The following is a 14,895-nucleotide window of genomic DNA, read 5'->3' as shown; positions in this document are numbered from 1 at the left end:
TGTGTGCCCTGGAGAACACCCCGGTGTTTCTGCCCCCTTTCAGGAGAAATCCCTGCAGAAAGCCAGCTGCAACTGCAGTCATTTTCTGGCACGGCTGCGTACAGAAAATCCAGTGGTCTCTAGTTACGACCCCAAGCCAGGTAATGTAGACTCTTTAGTCCTGTCACCACTTCTCCTGCTCTTACTTCAGCGGAGCAGAACCACACACCGACCTTCTCCCACAGCTCCTCATCCCGAGCCAGCGATGAAGTAGGAGAATGTTGTGTTTTTTTTTCCCCAAATCGAATTTGAAACGCGATGACTGCACCGTTCTTCAGCAGCCTCCAACTTAACAACAAAGAAACTTCGCAGAGCACTTGGCAGGAGCCTCTGTACATAATTTAGATCATAATCAGATGCATTAACACATTTCAGATGGATCTCATGGGGGCCGAGAAGACGAGGTGTGCTGGGTAATTTCTTCCCAGATTTCTTTACCTGATTGTTTATGGCGCTGGGGGACTTCATTTGTGGCCCAAATGTCACCAGCAGAATCCTGCTGCTTCGTGCAGCTGCATTTAGAGGAGCTCGGCGCCCGGCTTCAAATCACCTAATTGGCATTAGCGTCAGCCTTTTCGGCTGTGCCTGTGTCATAGGGGGGGAGGACGAGAGGAACAAAAGCGGGGACCCTGTTCTGCAAATTGTTGAATTTCTCCTGTGCCTGAGGCTCGGTGGGAGGAGCAGCGTGCTTCACGCTGAGCACAATCAGCTCCGCTTCCAGAGGGCTGATATCACGGGGGATGCTCTCCCTCCCCACCTTTTCATTTCGGCTGTTATACATAAAGCAGCTCTGATTTTATAAAGCTCCCGAAAGCTTTTGGGCACTCCACGCGAGGAGATGATCAGAGATGGCTCACGTCGCTCCGTTGTTTTGTCAGGAATCCACCCATGCCGAGAGCGTCCTTGTTGTGAAATCTTCCCTTCGACAGAAAATCCTGCTGCTGCTGCTTTGATGAATGATGCTTTACATTTCTTTCCGCTCTGCTGGGCTGTATTATCCCCTCTGAAGGTGGGAAGTGAAGTTCCCTGACGCTTCGCTGTCTCCTTTATACGTGCTGCAGTAATAACCCATCCCACGTGTTTCGTGGGCATTTATTTATTATTAATTTTTATCAACCAGTGTAAAATCACAGTTCACATCCCTCCCCTGCCGTGGGCTGTCGAGGCCAGGCACAGGTGAAATGCCAGGGCTGATAGCCTGCTCCCTGGGGTGCAGGGGCACTGGGACCAGTTGGAAAGCCCCAGGGCTTTACTGGTACAGCACATTTGGTGACCTTACCAAAAATCATATGGCCAAAACAGTTTTGGGAGCAGAAGATCCTTTGAAGGCCAGAGGAGGAGGAACACAGATGTCTGTTTGGCTGTCTCCCTCCTTTTTTTCCTTTTTTTTTCCATTTTTTTCTTTTTTTTTTTCCTTAGCAGTTGTTTATCACCATTTCCCCAGGAAATGATGGCACTCGGCATCCCGGATTAGCAGAGATTTTAAAGGGAGTTTTACAACAGAACATCATTAGGATGAGAAGATGGAGAGCCTTAAAAATCGGAGGTGACTGGGCTGTTGACTTTATTTATTTATTTATTTATTAACTTTTTTGTTGTTGTTGTTGACAATATCCCTCGTCCTTCACTATTTACACCCAGCTCATGTGCAGGCTCTTTGCTTCCAGTGCCCAAATTACCAGCTGTGACCGATGTCCTCTACTGAGGTCTCCTGCAGGTACGGTGCCCAACTTGTCTTGATAAGGACCAGGGGATGTTGCTTCAGCTGGCACAGCTCTGCTCCTGCTCTGCTTTGGCTGGGGCGCTGTGGAAGGGCCCGGAGCTTGCCAGGACAACGAAGGAAAAACAAGCATTTTGTTCCCCATTTGCTTAAGATCTACGTGGGTTGGACTGAGGAAATATTGATTTTCCACCTCCCTTCGTACCAGAACGCTGCGACTGTTGAAACAATTGCTCAGCCGAAACTATTGGATTACCTCTCGCTAAAGCATTATTAGATTTGGGTTGCTGTGTTGTCAAAGCTCAGAAGATAACAGCTTGTTCTAGCTTTTTGTCTCCAGACAGCATAGCGTGAAGGAAGCTGCTGTCTCTGCCTTCTGAGAGCTGGAAGTGCCACCGCTTACCTGGAGTGGGTATTTTCCAGCTGCTATTTTCCATCACAAAGGTTGGGGAGCCCCGTACCACTCCTACCTGGAAAAGAAAAAATTGGTGAAACTTTTCCAGCAGTTTTGTTCACTTTCCTGCATTCTGAAACGCAGCATTTAAAGTTGTTTTTTTTTTTTTTGCTGCATGGTTTGCTCTGTGAGGCATGGCTGGTCCTTCTCCTTTACGGTAACAACTCAATTTCAAGTGGCTGTACTGTGCATATCCACGGGATGCTGCTCAGGTGTTGTGAGGGAGGGCACAGACTTCAATAAGGAGGAGGAAGAAGGATTGTCCAGGGTCAAGGCATGCACAGAAGCCAGCTCTTTGCTAAACGTGGCCAAGGTTTGCAGAGGGGTGTGGGTGCTTGCAGTGGAGTAGCTGGGTCTTCCAGAGGCTGTAAAACACAAGTTTTTGGCTCTGAGCAATCTCTCAGCAAGGTCTGGTGACCTGTGGGGCACCTTACACCCCCAAATTAGCAGCCCAGCCCTTGCCTGAAGCCTACTCATTCAGCAGAGTAGGCTTGTGGTATGCATCCAGCTGCGAATTATGTGGCACTGTTAATTACAAAATCATTTGCTAACCTTCAGTTTCACAAAAATACAACGAAAAGTAAGTTTACCAGCACTTAAACGACTGCTCCCATCGAGCTGCAGAGGTTTAGAGAATTAAGGGAAGAGCAGCCAGCACCTGGGACTTCCAGCCTGGTGTGCTGTGCCCCTGGAGGCTGCTGATGTAAAACCAGCGACTGGCGTTGTTTTTCTGCTGGATCAAGACCTGTGAAATCAGGAAGCCAGCCTTTGACTTAATAGACCATAAAAGGATGAAAACTGTGCTTTGAAACCCCTTCAAAATGGGTGTGCTAGGAACTATAGATTTTTGTCTGCCATGGATGTCGGTGAGACAGCTGTTAGAGCAAGCTGAAAGGGAAATGGAACGGAAGAAAGCTTTCAGCTGTGGAGAAACTCAATCGTTGTGCTTTCCAGTGAGAACCAGAGAGCTGAATTCCTTGATTTCCTTTCAAGAACCAGTACCGAGTTTTCAGAGGGATAAAGCTTTATCTTTCCTTTTTTTTTTTTTTGGTCACTTAGTGACACCTTGAATTCAAAGGAAGTGTCTGACCCGTTCTTTTTCTCCTCCTGCTGAAGTAACCAGAAGGAATCCAGTCCAGGCTGTGCACACCTTGTGTGCATCCCCATATGTCGAGTACATGAGAAGATTTGGGGAAATGGTTATGTAGCGGTTGAGCAGAGAGATGGGAAGAGAGGAATCCTGAAAGGAATGTCTCTTAAAAATGTCTCTTGACATTGACCCAACCCATCAAATTGCACGGTGGATAGTTATCACCTCCTGCAGGCATCAAGTCTTATGACAACTGAAGCACCTTGAATTTTAACGTGAAATTGGTACCTATGTTTAACTGACCAGTTACGTTCCTCTCCCAACCTCCAAACTGTGGAGGAGAGGAAAATGCTGAGATTTCCCCGTCTCCAGGTTGCCACTTTAATGAAGAGCTTATGAAGAGGTGTTTTTTTTTATTATACATGAGGGCTTTATCCATTTTGGCTAACTCCAGCAATGACCTGCGACTTCTCTTCGGCATTTCTTTAACGGGTAGAACAAGCCTTGTTGGAAGGGACCTCTGGAGGTTGGCACAACGTGCCCATGGTAAGCCTGTGCTGTTCTTGATCATCTTCTCGCCCTTCATGCCCATGGGAAAGGCTCCCAGGAGGATTCTCTCCATCCATCCCTCCTCAAGCTGGTGCTGGCATCCCTCGCCGGCTGCCTTGCCCTCCTCTTCAGCCCTACAGATGCTCTCGAGCGAGCTTCTGTTGTCGAAGTTAATGCTTGGAAACTTACTGATAACCTTGGCTTCTTCTTGACTTGGCCGCTCGCAGGCTTTCATTGCCTTCGCTAATAAAGCCTTTACAATTGCTTAGAGACACTTGAGGTTGTTAGCGTTTAAATAAAGGGATTAATTTCGGGCATCCCGCCGCTAAACTCGTTCCTTCTAATTTTGAGAAAGTCTGTTTTCCTTCTGAGGTGCGAAGAGGCTCTGCAAAACCAGTTAACTGGTATCAGCTCAATGGACTGGAACTCCTCCTGAGGAGCTGCTGGGCCCCTCTGCATCGATTTACACTTGCTGGGTGATAGAAACAATTACCTTGGCTCCGTGAAGAATAAATAGAGAGGGGTCTTGGCCATGAATACAGGAAGGTGCACCAGGAGTGCCTGCCCCTTAAACCCGCTACTGCTGATGATTTTATCAATGATTCTGTGTATTTTAACCTTTCCATGCCTTGATTTCCCTGCCTGGAAATTGTTTGCGTCTTCCTTTTGGGGTTTTTGACGACTGCTTAGCTATAACGTACAAAATGCTGTCAAGGTAGGGTGCCAAGTGAATGCAAACCATTTTATTTTTAGCGCCTTTTGAAATCTTGGACTTTTTGTTCTCCCTTTTATCTGTCTCTCTCTTTAATCACGCAAAATGGAAATCAACCCAATCACAGCTGCTGCTGGAAAAGAATCATTAGGCCCATCCAGCTGGCTCTCTCGGGGCCAGCGTGGGATTGTTCCCTCCGCTGCCTTTCAGAAATACTTTATCTTACTTAGTCTAGTGTGTGTTTGTGGAGTGCTGAGGGTCTTTCGCTCCTGACAGCCCTCTTCATTGATCCGAATGGGGAGGGCTTTTTTTACGTGCCTGTAAGCAAATGGATATCAGGCACCACCCAAAGGGACCTGGGTTGGTTTTGGAGTCCCCCAGCAGCCATTCCAGCAGGTCCTCTGCAAGTTTTGTCTTCAGTTGGGTCGTCTCCTTTGGTGGCATCACTTCTGAGGATGTGAACTTAGAATCAGAATCATTAAGGTTGGAAAAGCCCTCCAAGATCACCTGGTCCAACCATCCCCCTACCACCAATGTCACCACTGAACCCTGTCCCCAAGCACCACGTCCAACCTCTCCTTGAACACCCCCAGGGACGGTGACTCCACCACCTCCCTGGGCAACCTGTCCCAACGCCCGACTGCTCTTTCTGAGCAGAAATGTCTCCTTATTTCCAACCTGAACCTCCCCTGGCACAACTTGAGGCCATTCCCTCTGGTCCTGTCACTGGTTACCTGTGAGAAGAGGCCAACCCCAGCTCCCCACCCCTTCCTTTCAGGCAGTTGCAGAGATCAATAAGCTCTGCCCTGAGCCTCCTCTTCTCCAGACCAAACACCCCCAGCTCCCTCATCTGCTCCTCACAGGACTTGTGCTCCAGGCCCTTCTCCAGCTCCATAGCCCTGCTCTGGGCACACTCCAGGGCCTTGATGTCCTTCTTCTTGTAGTGTCCTTCTTGTAGTCCTTGAGTACTGAACCCAGTACTTGAGGTGTGGCCTCACCAGAGCAGAGCACAGGGGGACGATCACCTCCCTGGCCCTGCTGGCCCCACTATTCCTGACACAAGCCAGGATGCCATCGGCCTTCTTGGCCAGCAGGGCACCTCATATTCAGGAGAGTATCAACCAACACCCCCAGATCCTTTCCCTCTTCACAGCTTTCCAGCCACTCTCCCCAGATAAGACATGGAAGCTGCCTGAGGTGGAGACAGGCCCGTGGAGAAGGCCTCCTGCTTGAAGCCTGGACAGACGTCCTGTCAGTGGCCATGCCTTCTTCTTCGGTGCCTTCTGAGGCAATTCACTTGCTTCAGCGCCTTGCAGGAAGATGGCATTTCCTCAGCTTTACGTAGACTTTTTCATAAACATTTTGTGCCAGCTTCTGTCTCCAGATGAATTCATGCTTGTGGGTGCTGTGCAGAGCCATGAGGTGCTCCGGTTTCTCAGCTATGAACGTTCAAAGGGGAAATGGGGGGCAGAGACAAAGCCTGTGCCACCGCTGGTCCTGGTCGGAGAGCTTGGAAAGCCCGAGCAGAAAACATTGTGGGTGTGATTCGGCAGCACGTTATCTTTTTCCTCTCAGCAAAGACCCGAGTCTAATTTCAGAGGTCAGAACATGCTCTCACCTGGGCTTTCCAGGGCTTTTATACGGCATTTGTAGAGGCCATTACATAAAATTAGCTTGCTGCTTGGGGAAAGCTGATATTAGCGCTGTATTAGGACTCCTTTCAGAGCTTTTGATGATCATTTACTTGATGGGCTCCTATTCAGGCTCATAGGGACAAGGCAGAAAATGGAAGACAAATAGCATCTGATGCCGCTTCCCGACTGAGATGAAAATTGGGTGGGCTTTTTGGCAAAATCCCAGGTCTCCCGGGGTATTTTTTTGGTGATTTGGGGTATTTTTATGTGTTGTTTTTTCATCGTTGTTTGTTTTTTAACATGGATTGCTAATGACACCGTCCTAGACAGGTCAGTGGACTGCCTGTAGAGCTGGACTTCATTTTCTTTGCCTGGTCTTTTGGATGGTCCAGACGTGCTGGGAGCATCGGGAAGCAGAGCATGTGATCCCGAAACAGGCTTAAACTGTAACATGCATCCAGATCTGCTAAGCAACAGCATTGACACGTTTAAATAAATCTGCTGTTGAGTAATATAGAGTGACATATTGAGAGCAATTAAAAAAAAAAAAAAAAGAAACGGCCCAAATTTGGGAAAGGACTGGAATGGAAGCACAGTGGAGATGTTACAGAGGACTTCAGATAAAGGAGAGGGAGGGCCAGTCCACAAAAGCAGTGTGCTGGAGAAGCAGGATATCCATCACGAAGGATGAGACAATAGCGGAGGAGCAGATTTATGCTGGAATTGTCTCTTGGCAGTAGGAGCCTTGTCGTTGTACTTCTCTGCCAGCGCTGGTGGTCGCAGGGATTGAAGAGATTTTCCTGCCTGCTTCAGAGAGGAGCAAGCGGTGGGATGTTGCCCCTCTTAGAGCAGGTAAGGTGGCAGTTCCTCTTCCTTTTTTTTTTTTGTTTTTAACAGCTCAGACTTCATACAGCTGAGAACGTACATGATGGATTGCTCCAAAAATGTGTTATTGGTGAGAGGCTTTGTTCTTCAGGGGCTCACACAACTTCTGTTTTGCAGTGATTAGGGAAAAATTGTTGTGACTAGGCTGTTCTGTGGTTCAGATCTGGGTATTTTGCACCAAAGCAGCTGGAAATGGGCACTCAGGAGTAAGGGGATGAAGTGGGTAGATCAATTTGGTCTTCTATAATTTGTCTGTAGTAGACCTATAGTAGTACTACAGTTTGGTCTATAGTTTGACCTGTAATAGTCCTATAGTTGGGTTTACTACAACCATCCTTGAGCTTTTTTGTTATTTTTATGGGATTTTCTACAGTGGTCATTGTGAGTTGTGAATTTTGTGGCTGTCTGAATGGCTTCATTCCAAGCTGATGCCTTGTGTCTGCATGGCAAGGCCACGGTGAAGTTGGGGGCTGTGTTGCTGAGCCCTTCAAAGTGTTTGCTCACAGGCAGCTTTCCCAGGCTCCGGGAACGTCTCCCTTTCTTGGCTGGTTATCAGGTATTTGCTGTGGACACGAGCAGCTTTTGGCCAGTGGATGACAATAGTTAACTTGCACGCTAGCCAACATATTAAGCTGTTAAGCATTAAAGGGAGGAAACCGTGCCGTCCTTTGCTATATTTTTGAGATCAATTGCCATTTGTGGCTCCCAGGGAGGGAATATTGAGGCTGCACAGCGTGAGAGATGCTGGCCCTTCTCTCCTATCCAGAATGACTGATGGAAATGGCCAGAAGAGACATTTATCCTTGTGTATTAGGACCTCTCAGCAGCTATTCTACAAGTGGTTCCTGAAGGTGGTGTGAGTTACAAGTGGCTTAATCTTTGGGATGATGGCTGGGAGGCAGCATCTCATATTGGAAGCAATTTCTTCCTTTACGAGAGCTTGGCTGGCAGCATCCCACTGCCCATTTTGGGGATGCTCTGAGGATGCTTGGCCCCGCTTACCCAGCAAAAGCAGCTGCTGCGCGTTGCAGATCTCTGCCTGGAGTGTTTTTAAGCCTGGGGCATCCCAGCCAAAGCAAGTTCAGCCTTCCCAGATGTACCCTCGCTGGTAGCATTTGGATTCGCTTCACCTTCTGCTGTGGCTGGGATTACTTGGGCAATCCCCAAAGTGCAGAGCTATCAGCCACGATGTCCGTTCCACATTTTTGAACACATAACTTGAACCCATCAGCTGTTTTCACTCAGAATGAGAGGGATACAGCTCACCAAGGCATTAACTCCGTGCAAATGCCCTAGAAATAGAAGTGAGGCTCTTTACCGGGTTTTGGAGAACCCCGTGAAAGCCTGAAGACATCAGACAGTGAATATCGGGGCTTCATTTGTGCTGGTGTTCCCTGCAGTACTTTTTGGGGGTACACTGAGAGAGCAGATCGTATTTTTTGCCTTTTATCAGGGTTTGGTAAAAGTGCTAGACTAAATGAATCACCAGTCCAGCTGTTTCTCCAGCTAGCTAACGGGACACTGTTAGGTCTGGGAGAGCAGTTGGGAAGTGCCTTCGGACCAGGCTCTGTTCTTGATGGGTTTTGGGTTTCAAAGGGAGAGGATTTTAAAAAAATATATAAAACAAAAAAAAATAAAACAGCTCACCCAAGGAGTTAGGCTTTGATGCCTCGGCCTGCAAGGCAGCGTTGAAACTGAAAGCTCTCTTAGTGGGTTTCAACTTACCCAGCCTAAATCCTTCCCTTAGGATTGCTCCTGTTGGAAGCACAGGATAAAGTTTTCCCCTTTATTTCTCCCTTTTGCATTTTTTTTGGTGGTGCGAGCAGGCACGACAGCAGCAAAGCACCTCAGAGGCTGAAGCTTTTGCCACGGTGAGGAGGTGGAGGTGTGGGGAGAGGAAGGCAGGAGAGCCCCAAATGGGGAAGGTGGGATGCAGGCAGCGGAGGAAAGGTGGCAAAGAAAAGTGATCTCGGCAGCTGCATTTTGTGCGGCTACTCCTGCATCCTGCAGCTGTTCATTAGAAATTCTGTTTATGCCACAGGGAGTTTTGGAGGCTCTGAAGCTGACACAGTTTTAATAGACAAAGACATTTTGAGTGCAGCACATCTGCTCTGGGATGCTGAGGAGCAGCCTCCATGCTGCAGAGCCATTGGGGGAAGCGTTTCATTATGCCTCTTTTATTTTAAGCTCTCCTCTCTTTCATCCTAAAAAGTAATTTTTGAGGTCAGAAGAAGTGCTGCGTCTGCTCACTAAGTTTGCAGCCGTTAACCAGCCCTGTCTTACTGCTCCTAATATCCCGAGTTCCTAATAACTGCTCCTAATAACCCGAGTTCCCAGCCCCAAGAGTTTGCAGCATCGTCTTTTATTTGAAGGATCCCAAAGCATCCACAGAGGTGGCCGACTGGAAGAGTCCAAATAACAAGGAACAATATGCAAGCTGCGTTGATGTTTTATAAAACCAGGGAGTTTTGCTATTAGGGGTTCTGTTTTTTGTCCCCAAACCCCCAAACCTGTAAGTTTCAGCTATTAAGAAATGCCCACAGGGAGATGGCCTTTCTGGAGGACGCTGCTCCAGATCTCAGCCTTCCTTTGGTTGCCTGATCCCTGCAACAGATCTGCAGTTATTAAAAACGTGGCGAGTTGGTTATATTTAATTTAACAATTTATTTCTAGGCAGCCTCCATCTCACCCTGAGCTTAACTTTCACGACCTGTGCCTTACCGAACCCCATCTAATCTTGTTCCGTGATTGAGTCTCGCTTGTGCAGGTGAAAAGTTAATTCCTTCCTTCGCCTCCAGCCACGGCCAAGCTCCTTCGATCCTCCTTCTCCCGACATCCCTCTTAAGCCCTCATTAAGCAGAACAACGTGAGTTTGCCCTTCACAACCTGTTATTGCTGCCGACGTCCCTGGTGTTCTCCACGTGCCTTTTTGCTGACCCCATAGGACAGCAATCCCTGTGCTGAGCCCACAGCAGCGTTTGTGGGCTCCCATCCTGCCTCTTTCGGGAACGGGGCGCCCTCAGTCTTCTGGATTTTGGGGCTGCTTGGGTTTCTTTATGGTGCCTCGCAAGCGAAGCTGGGCACCTCCGACAACGCAGCACCCAGCATGCGTGAAATCAGCCGGCATTTCAAATCCACGCCACAGCCTTGCTTTGTCAAAATTGAATAATCGTGCAGTCTGCTGGTGCTTATCTTCTATCAGACACCCTTCTGCTGGTTAATTACTTCATTACGCGCGCCCACAAGCTGCCAGTACCACGGTTTGTTCTCCCTGTTTGTTTTTAACTGCCGGGGTTGGCCACTTCCACATCCACACATCCCAACCTCTGCCATGCAAGCGTCTTGCACAGATTTCCTTCGCTGGACTGCAAGGGTCTGTCTGCTGGGCTGGCCTCTTGAGGCTTCAGTCACCCAGCCAGGTTCTGGCAGTAATTTCCTTTCCTTTCCTTTCCTTTCCTTTCCTTTCCTTTCCTTTCCTTTCCTTTCCTTTCCTTTCCTTTCCTTTCCTTTCCTTTCCTTTCCTTTCCTTTCCTTTCCTTTCCTTTCCTTTCCTTTCCTTTCCTTTCCTTTCCTTTCCTTTCCTTTCCTTTCCTTTCCTTTCCTTTCCTTTCCTTTCCTTTCCTCTCCTTTCCTCTCCTTTCCTCTCCTTTCCTCTCCTTTCCTCTCCTTTCCTCTCCTTTCCTCTCCTTTCCTCTCCTTTCCTCTCCTTTCCTCTCCTTTCCTCTCCTTTCCTCTCCTTTCCTCTCCTTTCCTTTCCGACCCGAGTGTCTGGTCTCAAGAAAGGGGCTTTTGCCCTCGGGGACCCTCTCTGAACCCTCTCCAAGTGCTCAGAGTGCTGGCAGCGGTTGTGTTTGCACATCTGACTTTGGAGTTCACTTTGTGACGAACTGTGTCGGGCAGGAATCCGCCCTATCCATATAAATGTGGGTGATTAGGGTCCGGCAGGGGAGAAGAAAAGCTGCTGTGGGCTGCACCCAGCAGCACAGACAAAAACAGGGAGGTGAGGGGAGGTTCAAGGAGCTGCTACAAGGAGGGAAGGGCCTGCTGAAGTCCACAAGAGGCTGCCTGTCCATTTCTGTGCTCTTTAGAGACCCCTCGGCAGGGATGCTGTCTCCAGAACTGGCTTCTTCCCTGCGTCTGGGAACTGGGCAGCCTTTCCAGAAACCCCTTGGGGACGGGATGTTTCCCCTGCGTGAGATAATATTAAACGTTGTGTACGTTTCTATGCTGTTCAGGCAATGTTACCTTCTCCTTAGAAGTTCATCAGGACAAAGAAATTGTCCAATTGTGCTTAATTACGACCCGAAGATCAGAGATGAGGAGCCTGAATTGTGCCGCGTGGTTCTTCGCTGGCAAGGAGGTGGTGAGGGTGCTCTTTTAGGGAGCTGAGAGAGGTTTGTGTTTACACCCCGGGCAAAACAAGGTGCCCTAGCTATCTAGAGCTGGAAACCACAAGAAATACCAAGCGCTTGAGCTGTCTCCCAGCAGCTCTTTGCTGCCTGGAGCTGACCTCTGCATGCTGCTCTCGGTGGAAAGCTCCTCTCCGTGCTTTTACCTCCAGACAGTTCCTGTTCATTAATTGCTTCAAGATACTTAAAAACAGTCCTCCCCGCCTCCCACACCTCATTTCTCCCTTTCAGTGGGGAGCAAGGGATTGACCACACACGATGGAGCAAGGCACCTGCTCCTCGTTTTGCTTCCCGAGTACCAAAAAATCTCCCAGCGCTTTATAACCGGAGACAGGGTGAGTGGTACAACATCAGCGGTTGTTTGTGCTTACCAATTCCTTGTAAAGCTCCACGATCCCTTGCTCGGAGATTTGGGGGGTGAGGAACTTCATGTCCAGGTTGTTTTTGTCCAGAATTCGGGATGCAAAAGGATTCGCTTGTAAGCTGTGCGTTTCTTCGTGCTTCTGGACGAATAAATAAAACAATACCCGGCTTTATTGCCAGAAAACAGCGCTGAATAATAAATTGGGAAACTAAAAGGCCTGGATGTAAAGGAGATCTCACAATGCATTATGCAGAAAGCAGGAAGGTGCTGGAGAGGGAAACCACTGGCAGAAGGCAGGCTGGGGAGATGGAGAGGGCAAAGCAGGCGGGTACCTGGAAACACTCAGGGAAAAGATTTCTTTCTTTATGGGGTTTTGCCTGCTGGGGTCCATCAGCTGCTGATGCTTCTTGGGGATTTTCTGGCACTATAACTTTGAAGAGGGGTCTCCTGTGCCGTCAGGGCAGGACGAAGCCTGCCCGGAGAGAAGGAAAAAGTACAGGAACAGTGTCAACATGCACGATACTTTCCCCTAATATCCGTCAGCCTCGGATTTTTTCAGTGCAGGTGATTTCCTAGCAGGAGGGAGGACACCAAGGGGCTGTCCCAGAGCGTGTTTGCCCAGGGCTGCTTCACCCTGTGGGCGGGAGGCGGGTTTGGCTCCACCTGCTAAATGTTTCTTGGCTGGGATAAAAGCTTTATAGAGCAGAGGATGCAGTTTATCCCCTGAATTTGCAGCTTACAAGACCTTTTTCTGGTTGCGTGTGGAGCAGCGCTGATCTTCGCCTAGGAGAATTTCTCAGTACCTGCGAGCTCTCGGGGCGGTACAAATCCCCCGTGCTGCTTCCTGAGGCACTAGAAGCATTTCAGACTGAGCTCTCCATCTGCTGCCTGGAAAGACCTCCTCTCAAACACACACCTAATAGATTTATTCTCCTTGTTCAATCGCAGGAAAATCCTCTAAAGGCTCCCGTTCCCAAAACGATTGGAGATTTGGGGGGTAATCCTGTTCTTTAAGGGAATTAGGAGGCAGAAAGTTACCGTTTGAAGGTTTGTTTTGTGTGCATTTCTATTCCCTTTCACCAGAAACACTGTTCCTCGTCGTCAAGAAAAGAGAAGGGGGAGGAACATGTTGTTCTTCGTTTCGCAAAAAGATAAAGGGCTTACACTTCCTGCTTTAACAAAAATAAGTGATTTCTATTTGATTTCTTTTCTAGTGCTGGTGACAAAGAAACGTGGCAGTGGAAACCGTCTCTTCAAGGCTGGACAGAGAAAGCAAGGACGCCGCTAGCACGCGCTCCCTGACCTCGCAGATCACCAGGAAGGAGCCTGCATGGCAGAGGTGGGTACAGTGCCTCATCCTCTCAAACAGTTTCCAGGCTCTATTCACAAATATGCTGAAAAGGGGACAATATTTCATTAATTTTAAAGGGAAATGGACAAAAGGAGGTGCAGGCAGGGAGAGGTAAGTGCGCTCAGGTGTTTGCAGAGGGACTTTGGTTACTGAATATTCTGGCAGCCCCACATTAGACCAGCCTGGCTCTTTCCACTAGAAATTCAAAAAGCGTGAGAGCCCCAAATATTCCCATAACATCCCTGGCACCCCCTGAGGAGGTGAGGAAAGCTGGGAAAACATCCCTGGGTTTGAAGCAGGATGTGACAGCGTGCACCAACAGCGATGCCATCCCGCAGCCCCGTGCCCGAGGAGAAGGAGCCGCGGCGTGCAAACGAGGCGTGCCAAAGAAGTCGGTCAGCTCGGCGTTTTGGGAAGAGGCTGGGGTAATTACCGACTTTCTGATTTCCCAGGAGCCCTCCTCGCCTCTTTTTGTGTGCGTGTAATTAGGTCTGACAGGCAGCGACGCTGCGTTGTGTCACCAGGAGTTTCTCGGCGAGGGGCTCGATCGTTTAAAGGACAAAACGGTGCTTGGGAGGGGGAGGAATGGGTCAGCTGCAGAGCCCAGAAACTAATACATTCCTCCTCCTCCTCCCGAACTTCTTTTGGGGAAGTGTGGAAATCAGCAGCCTTTTTCACCGGGGCTGCTTAAATAAAACGCTGAAGTCTCTCTTGGTAAGGCCACAGATTGGGTTTTCATTTTAAGTCCTAATAACCGTGTGTTACGACCTCCAGCTCTATCTACTTGATAGGAATAAAGTCTTAGACACTCTTTTCAGACTCTCCTTCGTTACTAAAGTGCTTTCTTTATCACCAGCACATATTTCATGCTGACAGTCAATACTTTTAACTGATCCCAAGCCACGCATGTTGCATTTCAAATCCCTCCCCAGCCTCCTCTAGTGTCTTCTGTGTGGTCTTCTCTCAGCCAGCAGCAGAGTTCATTTGTCAGCTTCAGGTTTCTGAGCATATGGATTTTTTTTTTTTTTTTTTTAATTCACAGCCCACGTTTTTAGGTCAGGAGGATAAAGTTTGTTCTGTGTCAGCTGAAGTAGAGGGACCAGAGGAGCCACTGGAAGGATTAGATGGCAGAACAGCTGCAGAGGATCATGTGTGGGGTGACGGCCTGGATTTAGCTTTCCAGGGATGCCATTTGCCATTTCAGGAAGTCCCCTTTGCCACTTCGTCGCTGTCTGGGGCTCATAAATGGGCAGAGCTGCTAAAAAGGAGCAAGATTTAGATGCAGGCTAAACTGATAACCTTTGGGACTGTGTTTGCTTCCTGGGGGGGCTGCAGCTTTCTCTGGCCAGTCAGAAAGCAGCACATACACACCCCTCCTCTGTCTTTTTTGCTCACATTTATGTTCCCTTATTTCCATCGTGTCTCAGAGCCTTGCATGCAATCCACGGCACCCCCTAAGAAGAGAACAGCAGAGCTGCTTTTCCCGTGTGTGCCTTGAAGTCGAGCTGTTTTTCAAATCCGCTGCCATTCCAGTGAGCATGTGCTTTGGCATTTCCCTCAGGAGAAGTGTGAACAGAGCGGCTCTCATCTCCTGGCCAGCTGTTTGCAGAAAACTGGTAGCACTTCTAGGATCTTCGCAGCCCCTTTGAGACAGCGCTGAAATTGCCGGGACCGACTGGTGCACGCGG

The 14,895-nt window shown here is 48.7% G+C and overlaps 1 protein-coding gene across 4 annotated transcripts in view; it reads left to right on the top strand.

Moving 5' to 3' along the window:
* The window catches only part of EXTL3 (exostosin like glycosyltransferase 3), a 109,736-nt gene that overhangs the window by 69,229 nt on the left and 25,612 nt on the right, over positions 1 to 14,895 (top strand). For all 4 annotated transcript variants that reach the window (XM_084513310.1, XM_084513309.1, XM_084513308.1 and 1 more), the window contains one exon: positions 13,071 to 13,195. The gene's annotated coding sequence lies outside the window, so the exon portion shown is untranslated. The remainder of the gene's footprint in view (positions 1 to 13,070; positions 13,196 to 14,895) is intronic.

The sequence above is a fragment of the Aythya ferina genome (genome assembly GCF_964211825.1).
Source record: "Aythya ferina genome assembly, chromosome: 3".
In the NCBI taxonomy this organism is placed as follows: Eukaryota; Metazoa; Chordata; class Aves; order Anseriformes; family Anatidae; genus Aythya; species Aythya ferina.
The sequence above is the reverse complement of the archived record's forward strand: the minus strand, read 5'-3'. Positions and strand labels throughout refer to the sequence as shown.